Raw genomic sequence first — 6,302 nt, forward strand, 5'->3', positions numbered from 1 at the left:
ATGCTTTTTAAACCTCAAGTCACTTTTTTTTTTTTTTTTTTTTTTAATAACAAGCATTTTAAAGCAGGAGTTAACCTAAAGATACACACATGCAAAGCAAGATACACCAATATATAAAAAAAAAAATAGTTGGGAGGATGACGTCAGCGACCTCGAGGCTGAATGTGGAGGTGATAGATCTGTAATATAATACGCAGCTGATCCATGAAAGGCTGTAAAAACAAACTGTAAACGTTTAGCCAGTGCAGCTGAATCAAAACACGAGTGGTATGTGGTCCTTTCTTGTTAATGATGTTAAACAGAAATGCATTTTTTCGTAAGGAAGCTTAAAAAAAAAAAACTCTCTGGGTCACAGGAGTCTGTTCCCTAAGCTACGCTGTTAAATCCAAGTCTTTCAGTGAGTTCAAAGCCCAAACTGGGGAAGAAAATTAGAAACTGCTGATCTGCTGGGATTTTCCCACACAGCCGTCTGTGTTAATGCCAGAGAAGACGGGCCTGAAACTCAAATAACTACTCGTGACATCTGAAGTGTGCAGAAGAGCATCTCTGAACCCACAACACATCAAACTTTGAAGCAGATAGGATGCAACAGCAGAACGCCACACCGTGTGCCACTACTATCAGCTAAGAACATGAAACTGAGGCTGTAATTCACATGGGCTCCAAAACATTGAGCACTTTGACCTCTTTCCAAAACAGTTGGTCTCTGTGCATTAATAATAATATCTCTGATATATTTGATTGCATACATTTAGTTTTGCAGTTTGTTGCTTGCATTAAGCTTTTAAAATGAGCAGTTTATTCAATATTTAATAAACTACATATCATATCTTTTAATGTCAATGAAATGGAGGACATGATCCCCATCGCCTCACTGGTCTGTGAACAGTGGACCTCATGATGTGAAATCTACAGATTCCTTCCTGTAAAAGGTTATTTATCTCTTTAGTTAACCTTTAAAAATTGACAAGAACATGTGGTTCAATTCAGTTGGAAAAAACAATGAAAGTCCATTCTAATGTAGTAATTGTGTCTCACCAGCAGAGGGCAGTAGCCGATCATTCTGCGGTATTTTCTCCGTGTTTGGCGCTGACATGGATTTCTGCGCAGCTTGAGAGCAAGAATGTAAACAGTGGGTCAAACAGCTGAAACAGGATGTGCGATGTCAGTTTCTCACAGAGCATTTATTTCAGTTGTTAAGCACAGAGATGGGCACGATTAGGAACAAGAGGAGAGTTACGCTCAGTGAGCATGTGGGAAGTGTGTGTATGTTTGGGAAAAATTTAGAGGTACGTTTAAGAAATATATGCTGCAAAATTTGTTTAGCTTTTTAATGTTTTTGTGAGATTTTGCTCCTTTCTTGAATATATTCTTAGACTGTTCTTTTTCCTTTACTTACACAGTTCAGTTTTTAAACCGATTTATGACGTTTGCAGCACTGATGTGGAAACAGTTTTATTTACATTTTGCACATATCTGCATGCATATATGTAGATATGTTATAATATCTTTCTTTTTCTCTGGGTCTTCAAGTTTATTGTAGCAGAGATGATTACGCCTAACCAAAAAGATTCAGAGGCTGTACAAAGTCAGACCTTTTTGATGAAGTAAAATCCCTGCAATGATAAAAAGAAAACCCCAGCAATGACTGGCACTTGGTGACTGTAGGAAGGAGAAACTCGCTTTGAACAGGAAGAAATCAGGCTCAAGGAGGGGCAGCCATCTGCCGGGACCAGATGGGGGTGAGGTGAAAGAAGTACATGTGCTCTAAATCATCCTGAAATCAACACCCATGATAACACTAATGCAGCAGTCGTCTGTTATGATAACAGGAAGTTACTGTTAAAAATTTGGAATTCTGCTTGTTTAAAACTCATTAATATAAACAGATATCTGGCATCATCAGACCAGAAGCTCTCAGCTCTCTCTCTTTCTCTGGGATGTTTTTTATTAATTATTTATTTATTTATTTATTTATGGACCTCTTCACTCTGAGAGAAAGAAAGAAAAAAAAGTTGTCAGAGATGACAGTCATATGCCTGAGTCGTTTTCTCCCGCAGGTGTGGGAGTGTAAAAACTGTGTATGTGTGTTTTCTGCAGACAGTCGGTGCGTACTCCTTTCTGATAACAATCCAATGACCTTTTAAGGGAAAGAGACGCAGCTTTTTGGACTTCGGCTCTGTTTCCGCAGATCTTTGCCAACAGAGAGTCCAAAACCTACACAACCTCTCCAGCTTCACAGACACAGAATTCTGGCGTTTGTTAAAGTCTTCTTGGTATGTAAGTGTGAAGAAATGCTGAACAATAAACACCTGAATCCTGTTACATCAGAGCAGATTTAACTTGCTGTTGCAATAAGAACAGATCGGCCAAGCCTTCAGCCTGAAGTGTGTGCAAACTTAAAAAGGCTTCACAGTGTGGTGTGTGCTGCAGAGCATCCATGTCCTGGAAACAAATTACAACCAGGAAGGGAGAGAGAGCTCGGCCTACTTTTTTTTTTTTCTGTGTGTACTTTAGGTGTTCAGCCTTGAAAACTATTTCCCTTTCCTCTTTACGTTTCACAGTTGCATCCTTTGGAAGACTTCAGCACTCATTAATAATAAGGATGATGATAATAGTAGACCCTGCTTGTCTCATGTGTAGCCATGACATCCTGTTTAAGCTCAGGAGTCTGCTCAAAGTAACAACAGCTAGTTTCTCCACAGTAAGAAAAGTGCAGTTAAACTGGTTATCTCATATTTAGCTGGGGTCAAACCTGAGCGCTGTAATGTGTTTTTATGTTTTTATTCATTCTAATTTATTTAATAGTGTATTCGTTTCATTAATCATAGAAACTCGAGTAGTAACATTAACTTGTTATGAAACTTCGGCTTTTATATTTCAGTCAGTTCCCAAAAAGAGAGTGAAACCAGTTACAGTGAAAATGGAAAAACGAACGCTCCGTGCAGTGAGTCCAGGTTTACTTTTCCCTGCTTGTATAGACAGGCCCTCATTGTCCTCTTTCGTGCCCGTTTGGAAATTGCAGGATTGTAATTCGTTCCAGGTGACAGGAGCCGGAGAAGTGACATTTTTCATGGTTCTCCTTCACACAGCTGTTCTTAGAAAGCTGTTAATTGTTTATCCGTCGTGGGAAGTAAAAGCACCTGGAGCTTCTGCTGGATGCAGGACAGGCTACGCCCACCTACAGTCTGATCCAGGTCTACATGAATCAGAGAGCGACAGCTGAGTCATTCTGACCACGGAGCAGTTTTCCGATTTCTCTTCCAGAGAATTCTTTTTACTAAGAGGAAAAAATGTACTGTTGAAGATCTTCCTGCCTCCCTCTGTCTGTGGGCTGTAGCATTATTTTAAATGCATTCCTACTTAATGTCTTTATAATCATATATTTGAGTAAAAGAAGATGTTTTGTTCATTGCATTTTATTGCACACTGTATGATATAGACTGAATATTTATGCCTCACTGCATCACTCTGGGAATAACTAAGAGCTTGCAAACAAGAAATGTTCAGCACAAAATTTGACCCTCAAATGAGCTCGAGAGCTGGACTCATTAGTTAAGGACGGCAGTGCATCGAGCCCAGTGAAAAGTGAAAAGAAACACACAGCGCTGATGCATGCAGACTCCGCTGCTGCATAGCATGACCTCAGACTGGAAGCACTGTGCTTGAAAGCATAACCTGCACAGTTTAACTTCAGGGTGTAAAATACGGCTGTTTTCTCAGAACCAGCAGTGCCTCAAAACCGCTCTGGCATCTATGCTATGAAGCAACAGACCGAAACCCAACCTTTCCCTTTTCAGTATGCAATATTTTAACTTAAACTACAATCTTTTCCTAAACCTGTTTAGGTAGCTTCTGGTACATGAGCAAAACTAAACAGCAAGTGAGAACAAAGTGGAAAACATAGAGGTCCAAATGAGACCTATAAGGCTGTATCAAAGCAGATGGAGAAAGTAGCTGCATCCCTTGCACCATGGCACCAACTCCAAGACAAGGTATGTCATAAACATACATGTGGCAGAGGTGCATTTTGCATCAGGTTTTACCATCATTAATGCTGTGACAGGAAATATTTTAATAAAAGCAATAGTGCTGAAAGGAAATGTGGTCTTCTGATTGACAACCCTCCAACTCTAAAAGAATCTACCAGTATTTTTTTTGGTGCACAGTCTGGTGGTAAGATGCAGGAAGCTGAAAACCCTGTGTTAATGTGACACCTCGGGATCAGAACCCACTAGAGATGTCCTTGACTCAGCAACCTACAAACTACTAGACGCTTCTCTAGCTTTGGCATTAACCTTTGAGTGCAAAGATCAAATCGGAGACAAAACTTCCAAAATCCAAAAATAGCTCCAAAACCTGAGGTTAAAGTTAACGTCAGCTTAACGGATTTTGACGTTAAAGTCAAGCAGAAGGAGGTGATGATCAAATCTAAACGGAGGAGTCAGGCGGACCACAGCCTGACTCACCGATGACATCATCAGGATGCTGCCAGGAAGCCGATATGATAAAGCGCAGATGAGGTTCTGGGAAACTGATGGCAGCAGCGATTTTTCTCTCACACACAGGCACCCATGAGCTGATCTGTACGCCAGGCGTCCCAGGAGCTCTCGCTTCCTCATCTGTCTCTGAAATCAGTGTAGCACCTTTTGCTTATCATCACACACCTTTTACTCACACAGGCAAATACAGCCACATGTTTTTAAGCCTGTGCTGGCGACAGAAAGCTTCTGGCATCAACAGGCGTCTGGAGATAAAAAAAAAAAAAGAGAAGAAGAAGAAGAAAAGGTTATTAAATGTCTAATTGAATCCTCGAATGTTTCTGTGCCCTGCAGCACTCAGACTACAAGATCAGTCCAGCTGCTCTTTTATTAAAAAAGAAGAAAAAATGAAAATGGAGGAAGAAGAAAGGAAGGGAAATTTTCATGCCTGACTTAGTGCCTTTTGTGGAACAAAAACAGTGCCGTGAAATCATATTAGCAGTGCAGATAGTCGTGCATATTTTCATATGTGTATGTTTCATAATTTTTAAATAAAAAACAAACAAACTGAGTCTCGTTTGAGTTTTTTCCTAGCTGGAAACAGTGAGAGGAGGGAAGCCGCTCACTGAAGGATGGTGGCCGTGGAGGGAGTGAGTCACTGCTCTGATCCACATCTCTTCACTTTCCAGCTAAATTCACTAAAAAGCAGGAAATAAGTTTGTTGATGTTTAAACGCCACCATACCAGCCAAGAAATACTCTATTTAGGATGTGTGCCTTTGAGGATTCTCCAAACTATTGTGAATGGATTTTTATCTGAAATGCAAAATCTCATTAAATCTTAACAGCACTGGGAATCTGGAAGGGTAGGGATGTGATGTTATGGTTACAATTATAAAAAAAAATAAGGCTCCTTCAAAAGTGCAACCCGCTGAGAAGTTTGCCGACCGCAGTGCCGGCATCTTAACTTCACCATGAAGCTCTTTCTGCACAGCAGTGCACAAAGAGCAAGGAAAGGCAATTTACTGCCGCACAGAGCTGAAGTGCTCTGAAAGTAGAGGGAGTTCTGATTGAGCTCCCTCTGAAACTCAAAGCTTTACCAAGCCTGTGTTTCTGGGGGAGGAAGTTGTGCTCTAATTCTCTGCATCCTTTAGGGAGAAGAGGAATAATGAGGGAGAGGGAATAAAAACGGAGGCAAATTGAGCGCAGAGGGGAAATGATGGAGTTTGGGAGATGTGGCAGGAGAGAGATGGGCAAAGACAGAGGAAGGAGGGAAAAGCAATGTGTTAATAAAAACGAGGGTGTGACTGCAGAGGCCCTGGAGAGCTGTGGCAGAGGATTTCATCATCAGAAAATCAAAATGCAAAGATTGCAGTTGGAAGTGTCGCTCCAGCAACGTGAGATTTCGACACGATTCTCTGTGTCTTTGTCCTTTTTCTAAACACGCCATAAGATTGGTGTCATTGTGCATAAATAAAGGGTGTGATTAACTGCCTGGTCTCTCATGTCCTTGGTCATCTCCAGGGACAAATCACGCGTGACCTCTAATGGGCCACCTCTTCTTCTCTTCTTCTCTTAGCTTGAAAATAACTGGATTATTAAACAGATTCGTTAAAAACAAATAAACAAGCATGGGAACAAACATTTATAAATTTTAGAGGAAGAAATTCTGATTTGTTTTTTCTCCAAGGTTGAATGAGCACTTCTGAGAATTACAAGTATCCCTTCTGATGGATAAGATAAGATGTTAAAGCTCAGAGTCGGGTCAGATTAGTACTGAGTCCTGTCATGGTTTTAAACTTTTATGTTTAGGTTCACTTAC

The sequence above is a fragment of the Simochromis diagramma genome, unplaced genomic scaffold (genome assembly GCF_900408965.1).
Source record: "Simochromis diagramma unplaced genomic scaffold, fSimDia1.1 OVJJ01000596.1, whole genome shotgun sequence".
NCBI classification, from domain to species: domain Eukaryota; kingdom Metazoa; phylum Chordata; class Actinopteri; order Cichliformes; family Cichlidae; genus Simochromis; species Simochromis diagramma.